Consider the following 13,810-nt stretch of genomic DNA (forward strand, 5'->3'; position numbering starts at 1 on the left):
TGGGACAGTTCTATTCTGTCTTATAGGCTCGTTATGAGTTGGAATTGACTGGATGGCAATGGTTTGATTTTTTTTTTTTTTTTTTTGGACCATTTCTAGCTATTGGGAGCAGGGCAGGGAGACTCACTATCATTTGCCAGTTCTGGTCAGGAACATATTACAGGTAAGGTTAACTTCTTTTGCTTTACAGCTTTAAAAACAGAGTAGATGCTGTCCTTTGTGACTTGGGTCTTTCTTATGAGGTCTAGCTCTCAACTAAGTCAAAAGTGTGAATTTTTACAGAAGACGTTTGAATACTGTTACAGACTTACACATTTTTACTAGAAATTCCAAGACTGTCAACACAATCAGCTTTATGCAGACTAGATGGTATGGAGCTCGTTTACTATTACAGCTTGGTATATAGACCAGTACTTAACACACTTAAATGTGCCTACAGATCACTTGGGAATCCTGTTAAAAATGCAAATTCTGCTTCAGTAAGCCTGGGATGGGGCCTGCGATTTTGCCTTTCTAATAAGGTCCCAGGTGATACTAAATCTGCTGGTCCATGGATCTTACTTTAAGTAGCAATGACATTAAGATATTGTTTTCACGTAGGATCACTGGCTTTTTCAGAACAAAAGATACTATTCTAACTCCTTTTTTAACATCTGAATAAAAAGAACTTCAATTTTGTTAGGTAACTTGCTTTAGGACAAGTTAGTTTATAGCAGTGTTGGAATTAAAAGCTAAAGTTTGTTGGCTCTACCATACTTCAGGGACTGTCTTATTTATTATGTGGGTTCCACAATCATTGTCCACTTTAGTAAAAGTTATTGCCTGCATAGCTTAATTCACTGTCACTGTCTGCCTTTCAGCTTGAGCAGGTAGTATAAACATAAACATATACACAGAAAGGCAGATTTATCTATTGTTCAGCCAAGCCTTTTCAAATCAAAGCCCAGAATGCAGAGAGATTGTTGATTGATACTAAAATTTTGACAGCTGAGAGTATATTTTCAGCAACAAGATGACTAACTTGGCCTAAAGGGGACCGATGAGAATAAAGCTCAGATTTATTAGGGACCTTTCCAGTGAGCGGGCTGTGTACTTTCTCAATGCAAAAACAAATAGTGTCCAATTCCAACTATATGATCCTACATCGTATAGTTTAGCTTTGATTAACTGCTATAAGTAGCTGTCATCTTCCTAATCCTGTATGTATTTATGTATTGCGCTTTAAAATCTATAAACTTAAAATATCATAATATTCAATATAGTTCTGAAATAAAGAATACATCATATTTCAATTAGAAGTTTTAAAAATAGCTCCAGCTACTGTCTTTTTTGTAATAAATCCATTACTAAATCTGTTGCCATCGAGATGATCCCAACTCATAGTGACCCTATACTATAGGACAGAGTAGAATTATCCCATAGGGTTTCCAAGGAGCAGTTGGTGGATTCAAACTGCCAACCTTTTGGTTAGCAGCCAACCTCTTAACCATTGTACCGCCAGGGCTCCTTTTATGTAATAAAATACATGAACTCTACACTTATCATTTGATCTGTAAACTCACTATGTATATCTGTTTACCCGATGAAGCATTCTTTTTTAGAGTAGATGAAAGAAAATTGGCTGTGGTAAAATAATTTCTTTTGATTTTTTACCAGTTTCTACTATCGTTATATTTAGGATACTTGACAAAAATGGATAACAATATTTCTATCTTTTCAAGCTGTCCACCGAGAAGTCTGAGCAACCACATGTCTTGGTTATCCTGTGACCTTGGGCAAACTTCATTTTTAGCCTCAATTTTTGCACATATAACATGGAGGTGGTAAGATCTACCTCTCAGAGTAACACAAATGAAATGACAGCATATTTAAAAACACTTAACCATTGCTTGATCTGGTAAGCATTCGCAAATAATCTTTTTTCACATTCCCTGAAGCACTTAATATGTTTAGGAATAAGCTATAGCAAAATGGTAATTCTCTTTACTTACCTCTGGCACCTAGAGGTAACTGGAATAAATTGTAATTGTAACCCAAAGTGAACAATTAATAGTATAAACTTGCTGAGGGAAAAATAAACGTGCTTTCCAGAACCAATTAAAAATGATTTTAGATGGTGTACTATTTCAGATTCCCCACACCATTGCTTCCCCTATTAGCATGCAGACTTAAGAGTTAATGGCAACACAAATCAGAACTAAAACACATAGTCATTTCTCATCATGCGTCTATACTGGTATTATTAGTGTCAGTTTATTGGTTCTATGTAATGAACTCCTTTATTGGAGTTTTGTTACAGTTTTGTAGAAACCACTTTTTAGTCCCAGTATAGTTACTTCATCAAGGAGAATGTCTTTTATAATATACAAGGTGATATCATGAATTAAAATACACGACGGGCAAGTCACAAGGCCTGTGTGCAAAGGAAGTGTTTTTGTTTCTCCCCCTTTCACAATCACCTGAGCCTCTGAGGAGGGTATTTTTGCTTGCCTTCCAATTGTGGTTAGGTGCTACCGGTGGTTTAATGATGTTGTATTTGTGTCGAGTCAGTTAATCCTTCTGGGCCTTTTCACCTCATATAAATAAAATAATCATCTTTTCTGATTAAATTATAGTAAATATTTATTTGCAGGTTTTAATCAACCTAGGACAGCTCTCTGACATAGTAAAAAGGTGACACTATAAGATTTGATTCCACACAGATACATCAATCTGGTCTGTACCATTTAATTAGCTGAATCTGGGTTTGCAGACAGAGTTGGCCCAGTTTTTATAGCTGGACTCATTGTCCGGTAGGAAAAAAACTGAATATAATTATATAATCACTATAAGGGGATGGCTTTACCCCACGTCTATTTAGGAGCCCCTCTCTGGAATTGCTGGTATATCTGTTACTAACATCTTGAGTGCTGCAGTTCCTGATGGAAGTTATACAAATGATCAGGAGATTTTCTACCTTAAGACTGAGTCAAACCAAAATTAAACCAAAAAAATGAATCAGTTGCCGCCGAGTTGATTAGAAGTCATAGAAGCCCCATGTGTATCAGAGTAGAGCTATACTCCCTAGGGTTTTCAATGGCTGTGCCCTTTCAGAAGTAGACTGCAGACCTTTCTTCAGAGATGCCTCTGAATGGATTCAAACCATCTACCTTTCAGTTAGTAGCTGAGTGCTTCGTCATTTTCTGCCTTAAGACTGAGTCAAAACTAGAACTAGCATGTGCTTAACTCGAATCATGTAGATTTGATTGTTTTTTAACTTGTTCATTCAGTAGTTAAACAGATACTTATGTAGTTCTTATTGAATTCTTAGTGTTATGCAGTGTACTGTTAAACACAGAACCTGCCTTAAAGGAATTAATAGTTGAAGCAGAGTGAAAACCAGGTGATCAAATAATCATCATACATTGTGATGAGGCCTGTAGTATTTTGAGCAAGGCTTCATAGGAGAGGATGCATTGGAACAAGACCATGAAGAGTGAGTAGGAGGTTACAAGACACAGGAGCCTTCTAAACAGAAGGTTGTTTTTAGTATGAACTAATGATTAATTTGTATTGTCTTATTTTTAGCAGTAAAAAATATTTCACTCTTCAGTTCAATAATATTTCTGGAATCTTTCAGGTTTTTCTTTCCTCTTCCTAAACAATTCTATTTCATCTTTCACTGAGCTGGAAATACTGAAAAAATACAAGTTCCCCAGTATTTCAGCCTTTTATGTTTGCCCAATGAAATGTGAATGCAATTTTGCATAATGCTGAAAATTAACTTTTAAAAATTTTCTAAATATTTGACATATAAATCTTTTGAAAGACTGGTGTGGAGTTCAGTTTTTCTTCTAACATATTTAGTCACAACACTGATTGTTGTGAATGTTCACTATGGCTCTGTCTTGAGTATTGTGTGATGTATTGTTGCTTTTCTTAAGCAGCTTGTAACGTAGATAAGGAAGTGATTTACACTATGGATGTGGTATAATCCGTGTGAGACAATGCATAACATGCTAAATCCTTGAAAAAGGAGAGATTCTTCTTTAAAGTTAATAGCATTTTGTTTGTGTCTCTTTCATACTTGTGTACCTGTGTTAACCCCACCTACCTAGGTATGCAAATCTGTAAAAAAAAAAAAAAAATGGTGCAATGGTGGCATCAGACCTTGTCTAACTTCAGGGAGGAGGAGAAAAGAATCACCATCAGAATCAGCCCAAGACTGACTCCTGTGAAGCAGAGGTCAGACATACTTCTTCTATCCAACCATTTTACCAATTCTGACACCAGCCATCCCTCCCATGGCACTCTTCTCTCTTGGGTTTGACAATTCATTGCAATGGCCACACAGAACTTATAGACCATACTCACAGTTATGAGGTTATTAGGGAAGTAACAGGTTACCACTCAGGATCAGGATTAACAGACTACAACTTGGGATCGGGATCAGGAAGCATGTAGGCAAAGTCTCCCTTCTTTAGTGCAGGACAGCTTTCTGAGCTTCTCTCAGCAATGGAGGGCTCCTCTCAGCTGCCTGACGACAGGGTCCTCTTGGCCCCCTCAGGGCAGGCCTCGTGTCTCAGCCCTTGGTCCTTGACCCTACTCGGGCCTGGCCTGTACCCTACGCAAGCAAGTGTTACAAAGGTCTTTAGCTCTGCTGATAAGTGCATAGAGGCACCCCACTCCACCAGTAAGCCTCAGCCCAAAGGTGCTCAGCTGTCTCGCTTCATGGGTCATTTCACTCACTTGTAGCCACCTTCCTCCGTGGGTTGGGAAGCCCACTGCACCATTTTGCACCAGTCTCCTGGTACTGCTGCTGCCATTTTTCTGCTGCTGCTTCTCACTGTCTCCCACCGTCTCCAGCATTACAACTCTCTCCCTCTGTCTCCTGGGTCTTGGAGGTTCTCAATGCAGGGACCCTGGGTCCAAAGGACATGCTCTACTCCCGTCTCTGCTTTCTTGATGGTAGTAAGGTCCCCCTTCTGCTGTGGGATTGGCTCTCTTTTTAAGCCTAGCGGGATGGCAAAACTGACCAATGCCGTTGTTAGGGCTTCATACAACTTATTTGCATGGTCTCACCCCCACAGGGCTTCCATTTACCTTATTTGTGTTCTTAGCAGGCTGTCCAGTCCCCTTGGTGGGTCACAAACACCTTACTTACATAGTCCCACCCAATCATTGTGTGGGAGTTACAAGACTATGCATGGCTAAAATGGTCCTATTAAGTAATTCACTATACCACAAACTCATTGAGAACAAGGACTGTTTTAATGCAGATAATCTACATCTGTGGTTCTCAACCAGGGACAGTTTTGTCCCCCAAGAGACATTTAGCAATGTCTGGAGACATTTATGTTCTCATGACTGAGGGCTATGAGTGAGTAAAAGCCAGGGATGCTGCTAAATATCCTACAATGCACAGGCAGCTTCCCACAGGAATTATCCAGCTCAAAATGCCAATAGTGCAGAGGTGGAGAAACCCTGTTCTACCAGCCATCCTTTGGCCATTCTGTGACTTTTGATGTCATTAACTCATGTGTTTGGCTCCTTTTGTAACAGGGGAATTGATTAACTAGTGTGTTTACGCACACAATGTTGGCCATTCAGAAACGACTCACTGGCAACTGTTTTTTGTTGTTTTTGTTTTATGCAATATATTGGTATTTATGTTGGAAATTACATGTTCTGCTGTAAAACAAAACTAAATATTTTTTTCCCATAAAATAAGTATTTTTTTTATTCTATATAAAATAACTAAAGAAATGACTTCTCAATATTGTGTGGCTGTAGCATTAGTGACTTTATTCAGTTAGTATACCTTGAGCATTGAACTTATTGATAGGCACTGGGGATCTGTCAGGAAACAGGATAGACTCAGGCATCGGCCTCATCGGGCCTACAGCATAATGGGAACTGAGAGAGATGTTAAACAAATAATTGATAAATGCATATTGAATTTATAACTTAAATAAGTGTTTTGTGATAAGCAGAAATACAAGGTGTTCCAAGAACTAGAGGAGAACCTGAGTTGGAGGGAGCTAGTAAAGGTTTCCAGGAAGTGATATTTAAGTGGAGAAATGGAGAAGGAGTAAGGGCTGACCAGGCCAAGGGAGCATTCCAGGCTGGGGAAAGAGTGTAGGCAAAGCTATGGAGGTAGAAAGGAGCCTGGTGCATTCAAAGAACTGTAAGGAGTCAAGTATAACTGAAGTGTAGCAATTAAGGAGAGTGGCTTGAGGATTAAGCAAGGCCTAGATCTAGCTAGCGTTCTACAAGCCATATAAAGTATTTTTAACTTTATTCTAAAAATAAGAGAAGACTTGTAAACAGAAGAGTGACTATGATAAGATTTACATTTAAAACAAGTAAAATAGAGAACATTATATTCTAAGTTTCTACAGGAGAATATCTTATAATGCTTTAATGATGGAAGTGCTTTGAGTGTCTGTATCTGAACCAGTCAAAGCCTGGATGGTTATCTCATATGTAAAATGTCCAGGAATCCCCATTCTGTAGCCTTCCCTTTGTGAACCAAATTTTTAATCACCTGTGGTAAGTCATTGCTTATGATGGGTTACTAAAGGAAGAAAACCAGTGCTTTTCAAGTGTCTCCTATGTGTCGGAGGAGTGAACTAACATGTATTTGTTATTTAGTAAGAGCAGGACTAGGCTACACATGTCACAGCTATCCTTCCTCTAAGACAGGTGGTGTTCCCTCCTTATAAAGATCAGAAAACCAGGTCTCAGAAATGCTAAGGGAACTAATAGTTTAAGACTCCACAGTTGATAACTGGTAAATGTGCATAACTAATCTCTTTGACTCTCTTACACTTTTGTCTCTACAACGTACAGGAGCTAGGTACTTTATGTGTCTAGTTTCAGCTTTACAACAGCCATGTAAGATAGATATTATCATTGTCTCTATTTTATATGTGTGTAAACTCTGTCCTGGGTGCTTTGGTTAGTAATTCTGGGAACTACGGTTTGGATCCAGGTGTGTCTGACTCAAAAACTTATTTACATTATACCTTGATGCAGTCTCTAAAAATAATCAAAGTCTAACATCTTTCCTCTTTTTATAGACTTCTGTGGAGATAGAGAATAACTGGTCAGCATCTTCTTCAGAGTAGCTTTTTTTGTATAATTTAAAGTCCTCTTCAAGGTGGTATTGATAGCAAGTTTCGTAAAGCATGGAATGTAGTAATTCTGCCAAAGACTGAAACAATAAATAGTAAGGTAATGCATAATCTATAGCCTTAATGTAGAGGATTTCCCACAAATAGAAAATAAATAATGTGTATTGCATATTTCCAGTTATATGATTGCTTCTTAATGATCACTAAAGAATGGAATATTTATTACAGACTAGGTAACTTTATGTTCCAGCCACCTAAAAGCCAGAGCTTTGCTTGAGTTTGGTGCTATAGTATTTCTTTTCTTTTTTTATTGTACTTCAGGTGAAGGCTTACAGAACAAATAGTTTCTCATGAAACAGTAGTACACATATTATTTTATGACATTGGTTAACAACCCCACAACATGTCAACCCTCTAACTTCTCAACCTTTTTTTTTGGTGAAAATACACATAGCCAAAGATACACTATTTCAAAAATTTCTACATGCACAGTTCAGCGACATTGACTACACTCTTCCAATTGTGCTGTTATTCTCACTTAAGATGAAGGCTTACAGAACAAAGTAGTTTCTCATTTAGGTGCTGTAGTATTTCTTTTCTTTTTTCTTTAATTTTATTTTTGGTAAAAACATGCACAGCAAAACTCATTCCCATTACCCAGTTTCTAGACATAATGATCAGTAACATTGGTTACATTCTTCACATTGTGTCAGCATTCTCATAACTTCTGAAGTAACACAGTACTCAAGGGGACAATCTGTACTCTTTGGGCTAAACTGTTACTTAGTTTAAAGGTAATTTCAGGGGATAGTTTCAATTCAAAGTTTGAAGAGCAACTCACACCATAGTCTCAGGAATCCTCTAGCCTCAATAGGTCTAGTAAAAAGTCTGGATTCTTTAAGAATTTAAAGTTCTGTTCCATGTTTTTCTCCCTTTTTTTAATCATAATTTGTTTATGTTCTTGATCAGAACATTCAGTAGTGGTAGCTGGACACCATCTAGTTCTTCTGATCTAAAGTGAAAGAGGCAGTGTGGTTCATGTAGACAGTTAGTCTTGTAGTCTTTCTCTTTTGTTCCAGGCAAATAAAAACCAATAGTTGTATCTTAGATGGCCACTCATAAGCTTTTAAGATCTCAGACGCTACTCACCATACTGAGAGGCAAAACATAAACTTTAAGAACTATATTGTACCAACTGACGGGATTGTCCCATGAGACCATGGTACCAAATACCCAAACCAAGAGAACTAATACCGTGAGGTGACTGGTTATGTCTATTTAGTATCAGCCTCTATAGCTATCCCGTCACCACCTTTTGTTGGTTGTTGTTATTGTTGCACAATATAGCATTTCAATGTGACTCCTTAACCTCCTTTTGCTTTGACTTTGGTTTTGGTGGCAATATGGTATAGTTCAACCTAATTAAGTTTGGAAACAGGTAATTCTAGTTTTGAACTCTAGTGCTCTAACTGGCTAGCAGGGAAGTTTTAACTTTCTTTTGATCCTCTGAGCCATTCTCTGGAAAATAAGAATAAAATTATCTCAAGGTTGTTGTCAGGAGATATATATATACATACATATATATATATATATGCCTGGCATAGTGTCAGATAAGAATCCAAAAAATTGGAAAGTGCCAACATATTCATCATCATAGTTGTTGCATTTGCCATTTTTTACTATTTTTTTTCTTGTTATGTTTTCAGTTTCTGTGGATCACTAAGTGTTGGCATGGCAGAGGAAGGGAGGGGTGGCTTTGAAAGTGATAACAATAGGAGTCCTATTTTCAAAACTCTCAAATGTTAGCCAGGTTTAGATCATGTAGAACATTTCAAAAGAAACTTCTGGCATTTTTCTGATAATATAGTCATTCTAGATCTTTTCTAATCTAGTTGAGGTTCTGAAGGACACTTAAATAGTTATAATGCAGACCTTGCCTATTTAGCAAATGAAATCAATGGACAGTCTATAGCGGTATGTGAAGTCAATGGATAATGTATTGCATTGCTTTTTGGAAGTTGCAAGTAAAATGCAAAATTATGCAAAACCTGGTGCTATGAATCTTGGTTTCCTGGTAATTGAAAGCATCTATTAATGATTTCCACAAAGTTAAGGAAAAAAAGATTCTATTGTACTATTTTTGCTTGATACATTTTTTTCTGTCCTTTGAGTTTTAGTTTATTCGTGTCTTTAAGTCTAAGGTGTGTCTCTTGTAGGCAGCATATAGATGGATCGTACTTTTTTATCCAATCTGCCACTCTCTGTCTCTTTATTGGTGCATTTAGTCCGTTTACATTCAGCGTAATTATTGATTGGTCTGAGTTTAGTGCTGTCATTTTGATGTCTTTTTTCATGTGTTGTTCACAGTTTCTTTGTTCCACTTAATTTTCTGTGCTGAGTCGTTTTTCTTTATGTATTTTCTTTTCATCTATTTCATTGTTGTTGATTTTGTGTTTGCTGAGTCTTTGTATTTTTCTAGCTTTCTATTTTGACTTGTAGGATTGTTTGTTTCCTTTGTGGTTACCCTAATATTTACCACTATTTTTCTAAGTTTATACTGGTCTTTTATTTCTTTATATTGCCTTGACTTCCTCTCCATATGAAAAATCTATGTCTACATTTTTTAAGTCCCTCTTTTTGTTTTAATGTCATCTTTTACATATTGACATCTGTTTCCCTGTTTTCAGTGTTTTAGCTTTGATTTACTTTTGTGACTTCCCTATGTGGGTTGATATCTGGTTGCTCTCTCCTGTATTCTAGTCTTGGGTTGTTAATTGATGTTACTGATTTTCTAACCAGAGGAGTCCTTTAGTATTTCTTGTAATTTTGGTTTGGTTTTTGCAAATTCCCTAAACTTCTGTTTATCTAGAAATGCCCTAATTTCACCATCATATTTGAGAGACAGTTTTGCTGGATATATAATTCTTGGCTGGCAGTTATTTTCCTTCAAGGCTTTATATATGTCATCCCATTGCCTTCTTGCCTGCATGGTTTCTGCTGAATAGTCCGAGCTTATTCTTATTGACTCTTCTTTGTAGGTGACTTTTCATTTATCCCTAGCTGCTCTTAAAATTCTCTCTTTATCTTTGGTTTTGGCAAGTTTGATTATAATATGTCTTGGTGACTTTCTTTTGAGATCTACCTTATGTGGGGTTCAGTGAGCATCTTGGATAAATATCTTGTCATCTTTCATGATATCAGGGAAGTTTTCTGCCCACAAATCTTCAACAATTCTCTCTGTATTTTCTGTTATCCCCCCTGTTCTGGTACTCCAATCACTTGTAGGTTATTCCTCTTGATAGAATCCCACATAATTCTTAGGGTTTCTTCATTTTTTTAATCCTTTTATCTGATTTTTCCTCAAATAAGTTGGTGTCAAGTGCTTTATCTTCAGTCTCACTAATTCTGACTCCCATTGCCCCAATTCTGCTGCTATGACTTTCTATTGAGTTGTATAATTCTGAAATTTTATTGTTAATCTTTTGGATTTCTTATTGCTATGTCTCTATGGATTCTTGCAGCCTGTTAAACTTCTCATTATGCTCTTCTGTAATCTTTTTAATTTCCTCTATTGCGTGTTCTGCATTTTGCTTAATTTCCTTCCTAATTTCTTGAAGAGTTCTGTATATTAATCTTTTGTATTCTGCCTCTGGTAATTCCAAGAAATTTTCCTCCTCTGGAAAAATTCTAGATTCTTTATTTTGGGAACTTGCTGTGGCTATCATGGTTTGCCTCTTTATATGATTTGATATTGACTGTTGTCTCCGAGCCATCAATAAGTTATTAAATTTTTTTTATGTTTGCTTACTGTGTCCTAGCTTCTTGTTTTGTTTTAATACGCCCAAATAGGCTGCTCGTATGAGCTAGTTTGATTATTGGCACCTTTGAAGCTGTAGTGTCTTGTCACAAGGTGGTTAGATCTGTCACTAGGTGTGTGAGCTCAGGAGTCCGCCCACTCCTGTATGGATTCAGCTCAGGTGCCCAGATAGATAGATAGCCACCAAGTGGGTGGTGTAGGCTATCACTTATAGTCCTAGACAGGCATGGGTGATTGGTGTAGGCACAGGCATCCAGCTGCACCAGGGGGACATGCTCTGAGCAAGGCAGGGGGCTGACGGCTGCCCTCAAGTGTCCAGAAGGAAGGTGTGTCCCTGTTCCCTAGAGCGCGGGGTGGGTTTTGCATCCGGACTGTGAGCACCTAATGCTGTTGGCTGTAAGGACTGGGGGGCACCTCTTATTCATGGGCCCCTATTGCAGGTGGCTAGGTGGTGTGGGTGGAGCTACCAGTTTTCAGGCCCCTGATATGGATAGGTGAAGACCCTGCTTAATGGGCAAAGCAGTGTCAAATGGAGAGGACCTGCCACTTCACAGCTGAAACAGTTGAAGTTAGAGTTCCAGTATATACCCTGTTGTACTGTGGTAATGAGGGTTTATGCTGTTGAAATGGGCCCACACAAGTCTGTGCAGTGGGAAAGGCACTTAAAGTCCATGGATCCCTTATGCCTGAGCCTAGGCAAAGGAGCTGTGCCTACCCTGGGTACCTGGCTTAGGGGAACCGGCATTTTATTTTTCCCCTATTTGTTAATTTGCTCACTCTCTAAGGCGGGAAGAATGTCTCCAGGCATATGACAGATTGTACTTCTCGCCCAGGGGACTTGGCAGTTGCTGAAGCCAGTCCAGGACCCACTGCAGAGCAGGGAGCGGGGAGGTAAATGGGAGAGAGGTTTTTCCCTAAGGCGGGTGTTTTTGATCCACGCAGTAAGCTGTATGCGAGTACTTATTTTTCACCAATCCAGGGCTGCTTCTCACTTTTGGTTTTGTTGATTCTTTCTATAGTTTTTCTATTCTCTATTTCATTTATTTCTGATCTGATCTTTATTATTTCCTTTCTTCTAGTGGCTGTGGGCTTTTTTTGCTGTTTTCTTTCTATGTTGGAGTTCTGTAGTTAATGTTTTGATTTTGTTCTGTTCTTTTTTGATGTGTGCTATAAATTGTCCTCTGAGGACTGCGTTTGCTGTGTCCCAAAGGTTTTGGTATCATGTGTTTTCATTCTCATTTGATTCTAGGAATTTTTCAATTCCATCTCTGATTTCTTCTATTACCCAGTGATTTGTTAGCAGGGTGTTATTCACTTTCCATGTAATTGAATTTTTTTCTTTACTTTTCCTGTTGTTAATTTCTACCTTGATGGCATTGTGGTCAGAGAAGATACTTTGTATTATCTCAACGTTTTGGATCTTGTTGAGGATTGCTCTGGGGCCTAAGGTGTGGTCTATTTTGGAGAACATTCCATGTGCATTGGAAAAGAATGTGTACTTTGCAGCTGTTGGGTGGAGTCTTCTATATATGTCTATGAGGTCAAGTTGGCTGATTGTGCCCTTTAGGTCTTCTGTATCTTTGCTGAGTTTCTTTCTAGATGACCTGTCCTTCACTGAGAGTGGTGTGTTGAAGTCTCCTAATGTAATTGTGGAACTGTCAATTTCTATTTTAAATGCTGTTAGCGTTTGTTTATGTATTTTGGAGCCCTGTCTTTGGGTGTGTAGATGTTTATTATGATTATGTCTTCATGCTGGATCGTCCCCTTTATCATTATATAGTGTCCTTCTTTGTCCTTTATGGTGGATTTTGTTTTAAAGTTTATTTTATCTAAGATTAGTATTGACACTCCTGCTCTTTTTTGGTGGCTATATGCTTGATATATTTTTTCCATCCTTTGATTTTTAATAAATTTATGTCTTTCTTTCTAAGGTATAACTCTTGTAGACAGCGTATTGGTGGATCCTGTTTTTTAATCCATTCTGTCACTCTCCGTCTCTTTATGGGTGCATTTAGGCCATTTACATTCAGTGTAATTACTGATAGGTGTGAATTTATTGCTGCTATTTTGTAGTGCTTTTCTTTGTGGTGGTGATGTTTTCTTTGTTCCTCTTGCTCTCCTGTGCTGAATTCCTTCGTTTGTGGATTTATTTTTCATTTCTTTTGTTTTTGTAGGTTTTGTTTTTACTGAGACTTTATGCTTTCCTTCTTTATTTTGATGAGTAGGTTTGTTAAGTTTCTTCATGGTTACCTTGAAATTCATCCTTATCTTCCCAGGTTTGAACCAGTCTATTATTACTTGGTATCGTCTTGCCTTCCTCTCCATTAGAAGGTTCTATACTACACCGTTCATTCCCTCTTTTATTGTTCTGATGTTGTTGTCATTTACAGATTAATCTCTGTGGTTTCCTGTTGTAATTCTTTTGGTTTTGGATAGTCCATAAGAGTTCATTTCCTAGGTTGGTATCTGGCTAGTACAATCCTGTGTCCTAGATTCAGTCTGTGGTCTGATGTTGTTTGTTCTCAGACTGAAGGACTCCCTTCAATACTTCTTGTAAGTTTCGTTTGGTTTTTACATATTCCCTTAATTTCTGTTTATCTGGAAATGTCCTAATTTCACCATCATATTTGAACGAGTGTTTTGCAGGATGTATTGTTCTTGGCTGGCAATTTTTTTCTTTCAAGGTTTTGTATATGTCATCCCATTGCCTTCTTGTCTGCATGGTTTCTGCTGAATAATCTGACCTTAATCTTATTGTTTCTCCTCTGAATGTGATTTTTTGTTTCTCTTGAGCTGCTCTCAGGATTGGTTGTCTGTCTTTGGTTTTAGCAAGTGTGATTATGGGATTTTCTTTTGGGGTCTATCGTGTATGGGGTTC

This window comes from Trichechus manatus, unplaced genomic scaffold, assembly GCF_000243295.1.
Source record: "Trichechus manatus latirostris isolate Lorelei unplaced genomic scaffold, TriManLat1.0 scaffold00001, whole genome shotgun sequence".
Taxonomy (NCBI): Eukaryota; Metazoa; Chordata; class Mammalia; order Sirenia; family Trichechidae; genus Trichechus; species Trichechus manatus.